At 46.3% G+C, this 13,956-nt stretch overlaps 1 protein-coding gene across 1 annotated transcript in view; it reads left to right on the forward strand.

The window, feature by feature from the left end:
* The window catches only part of OTOF (otoferlin), a 784,068-nt gene that overhangs the window by 563,857 nt on the left and 206,255 nt on the right, over nucleotides 1-13,956 (forward strand). The gene's annotated exons all lie outside the window — the stretch shown is intronic.

A 13,956-nucleotide genomic window follows, 5' to 3' on the forward strand; every position in this document is an offset into this window, starting at 1 on the left:
GCCTGGTCTGGTTACGGAGGGTCAAGAGGTACTTGTATACATCAGGGGGAGTCTTCTGAGGGGCCACCTCCCACCCTTCTTTGACCAGGCTGAGGGGGTCCCGGACGGGGTGTCCATACAAGAGTTCGAACGGACTGAAGCCCAGGGATTTCTGGGGGACCTCCCTGTAAGCGAACAGGAGGCACGGGAGCAGCACGTCCCATTGGCGACGTAGGGGTTCTTCCATGCCCATGATCATCCCTTTGAGGGTGCGGTTAAATCGTTCTACTAGCCCGTTCCCTTGCGGGTGATAGGGGGTCGTGAATTTGTAGGTGACCCCGCACTGTTGCCATAGGGACTTCATGTACCTGGAGATAAAGTTCGTGCCCCTGTCACTGACGACTTCTCGGGGGAAGCCCACCCGCGAGAAGATCCCCATCAGGGCTCGGCCCACCACGGGCGCCGTCACGGTCCGGAGAGGTATGGCCTCGGGATAGCGGGTGGCATGGTCCACCAGGACAAGGATGAACCGGTGTCCCTGTGCTGTCCGGGGCTCCAGGGGCCCCACAATGTCTATTCCCACCCGCTCGAAGGGAGTGGTGACGATGGGAAAGGGTTGCAGGGGGACTTTCAGTTTTCTGCCGCTTTTCCCGCTGGCCTGGCAGGTGGGGCAGGTCCGGCAGTGGTTCGCTACATCGTTCCGCATCTTCGGCCAGTAGAAGTGGGTCGCCAGGCGGCTGTACGTCTTGTCCTGCCCCAGGTGCCCGGCAAGCGGCACATCGTGTGCCAAGTTCAATAGGAAGTCTCTGAATCGGAGGGGGACCACCAGCACCCGGCTGGCTCCCAGCTCGGCAATCTTTTGCTCACTGTAGAGCAGCTCGTTGTGCCAGTACCTAAGAGTACATTCTTAGCACCAATTTCACACAAGACATTGGATACTTTCGAAATACTAGTCAAGGCTGATCTAAGTAAAATACACTTCAAAAGGAAATTGAGCAATTTAACAAAAGCTGAGTACAGTGCACTACAATCACTAGCAAAAAACCCAACAATCGTAATCCAGAAGGCGGACAAAGGAGGGGGTCTGGTTATAATGGATTCCATGTTTTATTTACAAAAAGGCACTGAACATGTCAACGATACAAATACTTATGCGAAATTGGACAGCGACCCAACAACGGGAATTGCTCATACTCTGGACAAGATATTGGATAAAACGGAAGAACTGAATTGGATTAACACGACAACTAAACGATACTTGAGACAACTATATCCGAGAAGACCGAGAATATATTTTTTGCCAAAGATCCATAAAGACCTTAAAAATCCACCGTTTAGACCGATAGTGTCTGGGTGCTCTTCAATTTTTGAAAATCTTGGCATATTTATTGACAGTCACATGCAATCATTTATACATCAGTGGCCGACATACTTGGAGGATACTTCAGATTTTTTAAGAAGCCTCACGACTATTGACGTGGAATCGATAATGGAATGGACTATCTGCACAATTGATGTTACATCATTGTATACATCCATACCGCACAAACAGGGACTGGAAGCAATGGAATGGGCATTGATGAACGGAGACAAACCAGAAGAAGTTAAATGTATGATAATTCAACTATTGGAATTCTGCTTAGAAAACAGTTATTTCACATGGCAGAACGAATTTTACATTCAACTAAATGGCACAGCGATGGGCTTTCCAGGAGCTTGTATTTACGCCAGCATTTTCATGGCTAAATTTGAAAAAGATCACATCCTGCAAGATCCTATGTGGCAAGAAGGCATGGTCTATTACAAAAGATATATAGACGATATCTTTATAATCTGGAGAGAATCACAAGCAAAACTAACAGAAAACATTCAAAATTTGAACATGGCTAATCCCCGGATTCAATTCACATATAGCATGAGCACAAAAGCTTTGCCATTTCTAGATGTCTTGGTAGAAATCAAAGATAATTCTATACACACAAGTGTATATAAAAAACCAACAGACAAAAACAATGCATTACTTTTTGGAAGTTTCCATCCTGCAAGCTTGATTAATAACCTGCCAGTGTCTGAATTCATGCGGATAAAGAGAATTTCATCTAACCCAGAGATTTGTGGAAGGACTCTAGAGGAGCAAAAACAAAAATATTTGGATAGAGGATATCCTAAGAAACTTCTTGAGGCACAGATTGAAAAAATCAAGACCATTCCTAGAAATGAACTACTTCAGAAGAAACCCAAGAGAACGAATAAAAGGATGGTATTCGTATCTAAATATTCCACAGCATCCTGGGAGATAAAGAAAATAATCAAAAAAAGATGGGAAATCTTACAGGTGGAAAAAGACTTTGGTTCATTATTCCTTGAGCAACCCCTGTTCGCCTATAAAAGGGCTCAACATTTGAAAGAACTGTTAAACAAACCTAGCAAACCCATAGGCGACATTGAAGCGCCAGACACTTTCAGAGGAACAACAAAATGTTACAATTGTAAAAACTGTAATAATTTAATACCTGGGAATATAATTTTACATCCAAGAACTGGTGAACAAATTCAACTTAAACATAACACAACTTGTAACTCAGAACATGTGGTATACACCATTAAGTGCCCATGCGGACTCCTATATGTAGGAAAAACAGACAGAAAAATAAAAATAAGACTATCGGAGCATAAGAGCCGTATAAGAAACAAAAGTGCGACATCGCCACTGGCTCAGCATTGGACAGAACTAAGACATTCAATAGCACAGCTGAGATTTCAGATAGTTGAGCAAGTTCCACAGAAACTAGGTTTTGACAATGCCAAGACCCTTCTCCAAAGAGAAGCCTACTGGATACGGAGACTACAGACACTAGTCCCTTTTGGACTTAATGATAAAATGGAGATGATCTGTTTTTTATAAACAGAAAGTAAGGTGGTTAGTCCTTAAGCACCCGGACTTCAGACCCGCGATACACCAAGCAAAATTCACAAACAGTATCCGTAAAAAACATACTTACTAATAAATAACATACTCACTACTAAGAAACAAGACATTCATAACAAATTTAGGTTTCACATATTGAAACGAGATTGTAAATAGGCAGGCAATCAAGCAATGTGAAAATATATATATACTTATTACAAATAAAATATGGATTGTGAAAATTGCGTAATTGTTGCTATATAGCTTCAAAAGAGCACTTTAGAATTTGTTTCTATTTATGCATGGTTTTTACTATGAAAGTAATGTATGATGGTGCCTTTGGGTTATTTTTCCTAAAGAAGTTTTATTTTTCCCTTCCCTTTTTTTTCCCTTATTTTACACCCTTTTAAATCATTAGATTAGTTTAGACCAACGTTTAACCAAGTATTTGATACCACATTAGAACTAGAATAATCGATAATACTCTTAGTACATTTAACAATGGCCGCCGTGCTTCAAACATAAGCTACCCTACATAGTCAACTCGCAGTCCTTCTACTATACCAGTGGCGAGACTCGATAAAACATAGATAAGGGACTAAAAATATAGCCGCGAAACCAAACACCGTAACGGAACCTTGTTTGACAGGCTGAAACCAGAACACTCGGTAAGACGCGAAAGCTCTTTGTAACGCGCTGGAGAAGTTAATAATATTCTCGCAGTACCATTGCAAACTAAACTAAAATTTCGTCGTCACTAATTTTTCAGTCAGCGGCTCAATACAAGCGCTGCGGAACCGAAGCTCTACAGCATAGGACCGCAGGTGATTATCCAACTCGCAGTCAAAACATGTTTGTTATCGTGAGTAAAAGTTCTCGTTCACTAAAACTGCATTTTTTAAACCTTTGTACAGGGCACTGTAGGCAGCACGAGGCTGACGAGTAGAAAGGCTCTGAAACGCTTTTTCATAAGGTAAACATTGGTCTTTATTGATAATATGCTTACTTTTTTAAAAAAAATAATCAACTGGAAGAACCTTGGCAAAATGTGGTTCTTTTCCTCCCTTCTTTTACAGTATAATTTGATCTGGTTGCAGAAGCGAGACCGACGCTACATGCTCAGGCTCGCAGGTAATGCATTTTGAATATATCGGTAAAACTTGCAAAAGCCAGAATTTCGATAACTGTCTGGTAAACATATTCCTTTATTTTAAATTCTTTCATAAATAGATAGAATATCCACAAATAAGAACAACCCTATGACATCAACAAGTGAGCCTATAAACAACAAAAGGTCAACAATAAAGATACGCATAGATAATCCAAGGAATAATTTTATATATATAAAAAGACAACTTTGCTTATTGCAGATTTCAAACCAATTAGCAGACAAATGTTATTACTCACGTTATAAATAACATGAATGTCCACAAAAAAATATAAAACAACCCTAGATAAATAAGCATGTAATTCTAGAATTTGTAAAGCAACAAAGGATTCTATCTCAGAATGTGAGGTATAATGAAAACTGAAAATTGTTAAATGATATTGATTATTGAAAGTAGCTGTGAAACTCACAAGCACCAAGAGTAATAAGTTTTCCTTTTTTCTTTTCCTTTTTCTTTAATAGACCCCTGACGAAGGGGCCATCTAGCCCCGAAATGCATTGGGTTGATGTATTCAATGTATTTAATTTATTTTGATTTATGTTACCATGTCAATGAATTTGTTCGATAATTGATTTTTGTTATGTTGAATATGCCAGCTGAATATGTAAAGAACAGAGTAACAGTGGTTGAAATATAAATTGAAATGCTTGAAATGGAATAATTGTTCATTCTTTAAGTAGTGCACTTTTGAGTCCTGGCAGCCATTAGGGGCCAGGCTATATACATAGTAGGTCCAGTGGGCCCCCGAGGCATCCCCTGCGCTCTGGGCTATGGCTTGTTGTCGGAGTCCCTCGAGGGAGGGACACGCTCTTTGTTCCTGGCGGAACTGTTCTTGAGTGCGGCCACCTTCTTGGCGCCACTGGGCCAGCTCCGGGAGATCCTGGAGTTGATTTGGTTCTTCGTTGCCGGACCCCGGAGGACCAGGCTCAGGGGTGGCTTCTTCTGTGATGATCGGCGGAGGAGGTTCGGGCCACTCCTGTTCTTCTGGGCTGGAGATGGCGCGGGCGGCCATGGATCGGGTCGTTACACGGACCCATTCAGGGAGACCAAGCATCCCCAGGTGCTCCCTCCGCTCAACGGCTGACCAGGGGGAGCTCTCGAGGTTGTTCCCCAGAAGGCAGTCCACCGGGGCATCGTCGCGGACAGTTACTTTTAGCATGCCGGACACCCCTCCCCACTCGAAGGGGACGTGGGCCATCGGGCACAGGCTTTCTGAGTTGTCTGCCGACCGCACTGGACAAAGTACATTGGGTAGGATCTGGTCAGGGGTCACCAGATGGCAGCGGACTGCGGTCACACTGGCCCCTGTGTCACGGAGGGCTTCAGCCCGGCGTCCATTAATGGTGACCCACTGGCTGTGTTTCTGCGTGTTGGCGGGAATGGGCGCCCGCGGGACCATGTCCCTCTCCCCTAGACAGACCAGGGACATGGCGGCTGGTTCATACTCGGGCTGGTACTGTTCGTACTCTTCGGCGTCTTCTTGGCCCGGCTCTTCTCCCAGGGCGGCGGCGGTGATCTGGCGGTTCATGGGGCTCTGATTCTTCGGGCAGTTGGGATCATTGGCGTAGTGGCCGGGTCGCTGGCAATTGTGGCAGGTAACGTTGGAGCGGAACCCTGGTCGCGTTGGAGGGATTCCTCTTCCGGCCGGGGGAGGGGGGTTGCTAGTGGGGGGCACCGTGACGGTGTCCCTGCCCCGACCCTGGCCTCCTCCTCTCCCCTGTGGGCGGTGGGGCCCTTGGGAGGCTCTGTTCTGTTCGCTGGGCCAGCTCCGAGGGACTCGGGTGCTCTCCCATCGGTCTGCTTCGATGGCGAGTTTCCGGGGTTCGGACAGCTAACTATCAAGGAGGTGCTGTCTTAGTTCGATGAAGCAAATATTGGAGAGGTGTTCCCATACAATGAGGTCGAATAATTGCTCGTAGGTGGTGACCTGGCTGCCCTTGATCCACCCCTCGAAGGCTCGGCTAAAAAAGTTCACGTACTCCACCCAGGTTGTACCAGGGATTCGCTGCAGTCTCGAAATCTCTGCCGGTACATCTCAGGCGTGAGCCCATAGCGAGTGAGGAGGGCGGCCTTCATGTGGTCGTAGGATGTCATCTGGTGGTCGGGGAGTTGCAGCAGGGCGTCTCTTCCTTCGTTGACGAATTTTCCCCATAACCCGGCTCCCCAGTCGCTCAGCGGGATTCGGTGGGAGGTCATTGCTACCTCGTAGGCTTTAAACCATTGCTGGATATCATCGTTCCGATAGTATTCCCTGACGACGTCCTTGGGGATGTGGACCTTAGGGTCCGTAGAGGCAGTGGGGCTCTGGTGCCCGGAGACGCCGAGGTCTTTGTTCTGCCGTCGAATTTCTAGCTCCTTCAAGTTGCGCTCGTGCTTGTATGCTAGTCTTTTTTCTTCCAGCTCCCTCTGGCTCTTTTTCTCTTCCCGTTCTTCCCTGAGCCGTAAGTGTTCGAGGGTTATTTTTTGTTCTGCCAATTTGAGTTCTCCGTCTAAGCGGAGTCGAGCCAGCTCCAATTCGTGGAGCCGGCTTTTCTCCCGTTCTCGGGCCTCTTCGGACGAGAGGCCCGATCTTCTTTCGTCCACAGGGGTGGTACTTGCTTCGGTGGTCTCGAGGCTTTGATTTTGGGGTGGGGAGGCTTCCGTCTCCACCCAAGATTCTAAGGCGTGCTTGAGGTCATCTTTCGTGCTCAGTCCCGTGGTAGCAATGCCCAGCTCTATGCAGAATTGCTTTAGTTCTTTGTGGCTGTACTCTTCCAGCTTTTCCATCTGAAATTTTTCTGTTGTTCCACTCTCCTTTGCCAAAAGGGAAAAACATGAAGGGGTGTTCCCTTGCTAAACAGAAATCAAAAATTCAACTCACATCAGCAGCTCACCCATACGCAAAAATACAGATAAATTTATTCAAAAAAGTTTTAAATTTTCATTTTTTGTACATATAAATATCAACATACTTTTTTTAGATAAATAATTCCATTTGGACAGTAAAAAACATTAGAAAGAATTGACAATCATGAATGCTAAAAAACTAGGACACGCAATGACAATTCAAAAAAAGGCACCAAATACATCCATTCATACATACAAACATCACTTTTATACAGTCAATTCCACACACAGGCATTCACATCCATATCACTACACACAAGGACAGGAAAAGCGCCGACGCGCGTTTCGGACAAGTGCCAGTAGAGGCTTCCTTCATCAGGGCGCACTTAGGAAAGACATGGGCAGACACAATAAATGATGTCTGTAACAAGGTCCTGAAAGGCGGTCCTAGTATCAGCAAGGCTGAGGGAGGGTTATCTTATAAATGCGGGAAATAATCTCCAGGTTCCACAGGTCAGGAAGTCACAATTAAAAATAGCCCCGCAGGGGATCCAGGCTTTCAAAAGGAGCAAGGGTGCAGGTGCAATTCCGTAGAAAACATCCAAATGTCTCAAAGAGAATAGCAGGAGCTGTTTTAATACAGGAAATAACGTAGAGGCCTTTAAGGAAATAAGAACGACCTCAATAAAAAGGTACTCAGAAGCATTTAGTTTACGGTCGGAAAAAGACGAGACGTATCCAGCTAGTGCAGCACATCAATTAAAAAAAAAGGTACTGGGGACCTGATGCGACCCGAAGGTCTGAGTATAAATAGCGTCCTCGATGACAGTAGACGCGGAGCTCCTTCTCCCTGCAGCGCGAAAGTTGTTACCGACGAACTTTCGCGTTCTTATTTCCTTAAAGGCCTCAACGTTATTTCCTGTATTAAAACAGCTCCTGCTATTCTCTTTGAGACATTTGGATGTTTTCTACGGAATTGCACCTGCACCCTTGCTCCTTTTGAAAGCCTGGATCCCCTGCGGGGCTATTTTTAATTGTGACTTCCTGACCTGTGGAACCTGGAGATTATTTCCCGCATTTATAAGATCACCCTCCCTCAGCCTTGCTGATACCTAGGACCGCCTTTCAGGACCTTGTTACAGACATCATTTATTGTGTCTGCCCATGTCTTTCCTAAGTGCGCCCTGATGAAGGAAGCCTCTACTGGCACTTGTCCGAAACGCGCGTCGGCGCTTTTCCTGTCCTTGTGTGTAGTGATATGGATGTGAATGCCTGTGTGTGGAATTGCCTGTATAAAAGTGATGTTTGTATGTATGAATGGATGTATTTGGTGCCTTTTTTTGAATTGTCATTGCGTGTCCTAGTTTTTTAGCATTCATGATTGTCAATTCTTTCTAATGTTTTTTACTGTCCAAATGGAATTATTTATCTAAAAAAAGTATGTTGATATTTATATGTACAAAAAATGAAAATTAAAAACTTTTTTGAATAAATTTATCTGTATTTTTGCGTATGGGTGAGCTGCTGATGTGAGTTGAATTTTTGATTTCTGTTTAGCAAGGGAACACCCCTTCATGTTTTTCCCTTTTGTTCTCGCCCTGGCGGGTTGTTCCCCTTTGCAGTATTTCCTTAGATACAGGGTCCCTCTTCTGTTTTATTATTTATCCACTCTCCTTTGCCGTCATGGTGGCTGTGTGTCGTGGGGTGAGTTACTCTCTGTACGATTATGCTCGGATCGCGCCGCTGGCCACCAATGTTAGACGACACCCCCTGGGCGGACGGTGGTGCCTCGATGTCGAGGCCTGGCTGGGCCCGAGGCCGAGGTCGACTTGAGGCCACGAGGCCTGGTCGTGTAGTGTCCAAAATGGCGGCTGGGCCGGAGACAGGGGTTCTGGAAGGGACCCGTGCCAGCCGATACGGTGGTGTTCTTTGGGGAAAAGGGTAGTGGGACAGTCTGAGTACCGGTCCGGTACAGAGCAGCAGAGGTGGAGCTCACAATCCTCGAGCTGGAGGGTGCGCAAGGAGGGGCCGCGGCAGCGCCAGCAGGCCTTGTAGATGGTTCACGACGAGGAGGGCCGCGGCAGTGCCAGCAGGCCTTGAAGATGGTTCACGACAAGGAGGGCCGCGGCAGCGCCAGCAGGCCTTGAGGATGGTTCACGACGAGGAGGGCCGCGTCAGCGCCAGCAGGTCTTGAAGATGGTTTACGACGAGGAGGGCCGCGGCAGCGCCAGCAGGCCTTGAAGATGGTTCACGACGAGGAGGGCCGCGGCAGCGCCAGTAGGCCTTGAAGATGATTCACGACGAGGATGAGCCGCGGCAGCGCCAGCAGGCCTTCGAAGGTGGTTCACGAAGAGGAGCCGCGGCAGCGCCAGCAGGCCTCCAAGGATGAGTTTGTCTCGGTGTCTCTCGACTCCAGGATACAACTGCCTTCCTGCTCTGGAGCTGCCCCAGTTATAGGTCTGGCGCCCTTTGATGTCCGGACCCTCGCACTTGGGGGTTGGGAGGTCCGGGATGAGGGAGTCCAGACATCCAGCAGGGGGGTGGAGCCAGCGCCCGGGGAGGCTGGGGGCGATCGACACCTGGCGGAGGGGAGCCATCGACACTCCTTCTCCCATTGACCTGCCAAGTGGTCTCTTCACCCCCTGGGCGGACGGTGGTGCCTCGATGTCGAGGCCTGGCTGGGCCTGAGGCCGAGGTCGACTCGAGGCCACGAGGCCTGGTCGTGTAGTGTCCAAAATGGCGGCTGGGCCGGAGACAGGGGTTCTGGAAGGGACCCGGGCCAGCCGATACGGTGGTGTTCAGGAGCCATGGTTCCGTCGGGGAAGGGCCGGGGGTTGCCCCGGCGGGTTGCAGGGGTGGTTCTTGTCCGGGGAACAGGAGGAGCAGGGGTCCACGACCCGCCATGGGGGGAGGGGACGGGCCGGCCACGAGGCCTGTCCAACAACAGCTGAGGGTAGAGAATGGGACATACTGTCCCAAACAGTAAGTGTGGCTCACTGGTTAGAGGAGGCAGACCTGGAAGCAGAGGTCAGCCCGGGACCAGGGTTCAATTCCCGGCTCGGCGGGTCTTGAGTCTGATAATGTCCACGGACTCGACAAATCTCGCTCCGGTGCCTACTCGATTCATGGATTCACACTCTGCGACTCTGGGCAATAGCTTGCTTAATCTCCACAACGGCCCCTCGCGGTGGGATGCCTGGCTTTCACCTTGTGGATACCCTGCCAGGGTTATCTCACAGGGGAATACCAGGACGGTTTCCCTAAGCAAGTGCTTAGAGACCGGGTCGGTGATTTGCGCTATATAAATACATGTACATTTACATTTAAACAACGACTAATTATCATGGCTGCATCTGATCAAGAGAAGACCCGCACCCAGGACAGCCATACCTGAGCAAGAGACCCTTCTTTGCTCCTCAGCCATTAACCCCTTTGATGCTGATGACGAGCTCAGCTCGTAATCAGCCACGGGTGACGTGTGCGGATGACGAGCTGAGCTCGTCATGTATCGCGGTTAATTGAAAACAGCCGCACAGCGCAAAAATCACCGCAGCAGCGATGCGGTTAAAGGGTCCCCTAGAAAGTCCAGTGCCATTGAAAGAGCCCCAGTGAACACCAAATATTTGGGTTTATTCATCACAACGTCTTCGTTAGTTTTGAGTACTTCATTGGTGATACATTTTCGCACTTTGGGGGCAATAGTCCATAGAAAATAAATCAAGCTGTGTGTACATTTTTTCAGGGAAGTAGAACCTGGCATCAGTCAGAGGCTTTGGCAAACAAAGATCATTTCATTGCGTGTGAAAATAGGTAACAAAGCTATAGTGACCCTCACGGATATGGGTCTTTGCCAGCCTGCTCTGTAGCAATAGAGAGTCTGCACCTGGCAGGTGGCAGAAAATAATCAGGAAGGATTTGCCAAAAAGGCGCTGACATTGGCATCACAAGGCAGAAGCGCAAGGTAAATGGCGCTTCACACAGCAGATCCCGCAAAATGAGATTGTATAGCAAAGTTGACAGAAATGTTTAACAGTAGATAAGGAAGAATGCAGGTTAGCAACCGTCGTAAATTGCTTTACAATAATTAAACGTACACTACATCCCCTGTCAACTGATTGCAGTGCTGCAGGGACTCTTAAAGTCTCATCCTTTCACAGCATCATATATGTAATGTTTATCTCCAGGAAGAATCTTCAAGCCATGCTGCTCATTCTATTGAATGTAAATACACACAAAATTGCCCCTTGCTTAGATCGACCTCTCTTCTTGTGCCAAGGTCTAATCTGACTGGATGTGGCCTCTTCTAATGCAAAAAGAACAATTGATGGACAGAATGCTGAACAATGTCATACATTCACCCCAGTACAGAGATCTGGGCATAAATCCATCAGTTTATTTGCTCACCATGCTTTCCAGTTTGGACCCAACCATATGCAAATCAGTCTTGACCCTGTACCCAATGGGAACAGTCCAGCCCGAACTGCCAGGCCAGGTCCTTCCCCGACTGGAAACAAGCATCTGAGGACCGGTTTCAGGCTTTCAGTCCTCATCAGCCAGGATAGCTTGACTCCAGTGGCATGGAGAGCACAGGACCCACGTCTGGGCATACCCGTCCCACTCGGGGTGAGAAATGCAAAAAGAACAATTGATGGACAAGTCCCAGGATGCTTGTTTCCGGTCTAGGGAAGACTGTTCCCATGAGGCACAGGGACAAGGCTGATTTGCATTTGGCTGGGTCTAAACTGGGGTGGCATGGTGAGCAAAAGAATGATGGATTTAACCCAGATCTCTTGACTGGGGGTGGATGTATTATTTATTCACCATTCGGTTCATCATTTATTTGCATAGCACTCTTCTACTGCAGCAAACATTGTTTGCAAACACATGAAAATCCAATAAAAGTACTTATTTGTTTCAACATTGAGGAAGAATCCCAGCAGGAATAAAAGGACATTATTCAAAGAGAAACCTTTACATGTCCATGAGTGGCTGGAGGCTTAGCCAAGCTAGAAACCTGTGTTGTGCAAATCCATCTATGAGTTGTTGTGAAGAACCCGCGGTTCTCTGTCATGCTTACAGCATGCTCGACATGGCCTCAAACAACAGGTTCTCTGGACTTCAGCAGGAAGGATGCTTTTAAAAGGACAGTAATAGTGCTCTCCCTCCCCATCTGTGATTTTAGCAGGCTGTGCGTCCAAGATCATACTTGTGGTTAGAGGAAGGAGACAGGTATAGCCTTACTCTGCAGTGTATTCTCTAAATCAAGGTAAATAAAACTCACACTGCCAGACACAAAATGGAACCAGAATACCTAGATAAATTCAGCTTTGCCACTTAAATTGTATGATCATATGCAAATATTTTATTTCACCAAAACTCTTTTTTCTTTTTGATCACATATGAAAGAACTTTCAAATAGGAGTTTAGAATACCAGTTTTACAAAACTATCCCTTTTAATAAGTACTTTTCAGGGCTGCACTATGCCCTATTAATGTCGAAGCCTCCACGATAAAGGAATATACTTTTTTAATATTTTGAAGAGACTTTATTATGTTTTACCTGATGTTTGTTGCAGTATTTACATAGCAAATATTTTCAGGGCTCGGCTCGTGCATGGGCTTTAAGACCTGTGGCTCAGCTCTGGCTCGGCTCTACCTGTTAATTTGTTGGCTCGACCGCCTCTACGATCACAGGCAGAGAAGGAGCCAGGAGGACAACAGCTGCACAGTTAAAAGGATGGTGAAGTGTTCAGAAAGTGATTTGAACTTCTTTGCCTGTCATCGCCCAATGACTTAAAATTAAGGAGACACCAGACATCCCTGGCACTCAAGTGTGTTATCTTTTAGGGGGTGTGCACATGTGTAAGGGAGGGCGAAATCCACCTCTTAGACTCACCTTGATTTAAATAAACCAATGGCAGAAGTGGGTTGAACCATTGCCCCATATACAATACTGCAGTGGGTGGAACAAAAAGGTGAATGACACACTAACTGACCAATGGATGAAGAGAGATGGTGGAAAGCCTATGTATGGGATGTATAATATGTATATAATTTTTAGTTAATGCCAAACCTAAAAGTGAGATCACTCTTCTCAGTTGTGTGATTGCCTGCTGTCACAACAAGCTTTGGAACTATCAACTGTTTGCATAAGTAGACTTAAAAAGTTGTGTTAATAATAATCAACAATAGTCAATCTCTAGGACATTAGCAGATGCATTGTATTTGTACCATGCAAATATGGCCGCACATTTGCAAACTTCACTGTATTTCAGTTCAGCGAATAAGGCACTGTGTAGCTAGTGAATATATCATCACAAACAAACTGGATTCCACTTATGGCAACCTTTCCAGGTCACATACCCTTTTAACGAGCCTGTGACACAGTTTGTAAATTGATTAATCACTTTGACATTAACCACAGGTCTTGGAATCACAGGGTAATTTACCTTGGGATACTATATTTTTTATTTTATGCAGGTCATTGGGGTAGATATTCCGAGGTAGATCTAAGATTTTCTTTTATTTGTTATCAAGTCAAGCTGTACTTGTAAAGCGCGGCTAATCACCCGAGAAGGTATCCAGAGGGAGAGGTCCTCCTTACCAGCTTACCTCAACCGTACTATTTTCCTTTCCCTTTTCAATTTTCCACTCACTTACTCTATTCGTATCTGTAGCCCTACCTTTGTTTATACTGCAATGTTGTTGTTCTCATTTTCATTCTCCCGACGTTAGAATCCCAGTTTGGTATCACAGGGGTTTTAATCAAGAAAAAGTGACCTCAGCCTCTTGGAGAGTGTAGGTATTTGTGTGTACACAAGTACAATCAAAGCAGACATCTTACATTTTCGCCTCATTTAACAGGGCATGCCATCTGCCTGAGCCCACATTAGAGCACACAATGTCTGCCATATTTTATCAAAAGACCTTCTACGAGAGCACTCTGGCATTGTCCTTACTTCTTACTCGATTCTTTGTGAAAGACAGTCTCTCTATAACCTAGGTCTGACACCTGCATGGGCTTTCAGGTTTTTGTTCCACATTTCTTTCACATCATGCTTCATTGGCATGTTC

Source organism: Lissotriton vulgaris, chromosome 6, assembly GCF_964263255.1.
Source record: "Lissotriton vulgaris chromosome 6, aLisVul1.2, whole genome shotgun sequence".
In the NCBI taxonomy this organism is placed as follows: domain Eukaryota; kingdom Metazoa; phylum Chordata; class Amphibia; order Caudata; family Salamandridae; genus Lissotriton; species Lissotriton vulgaris.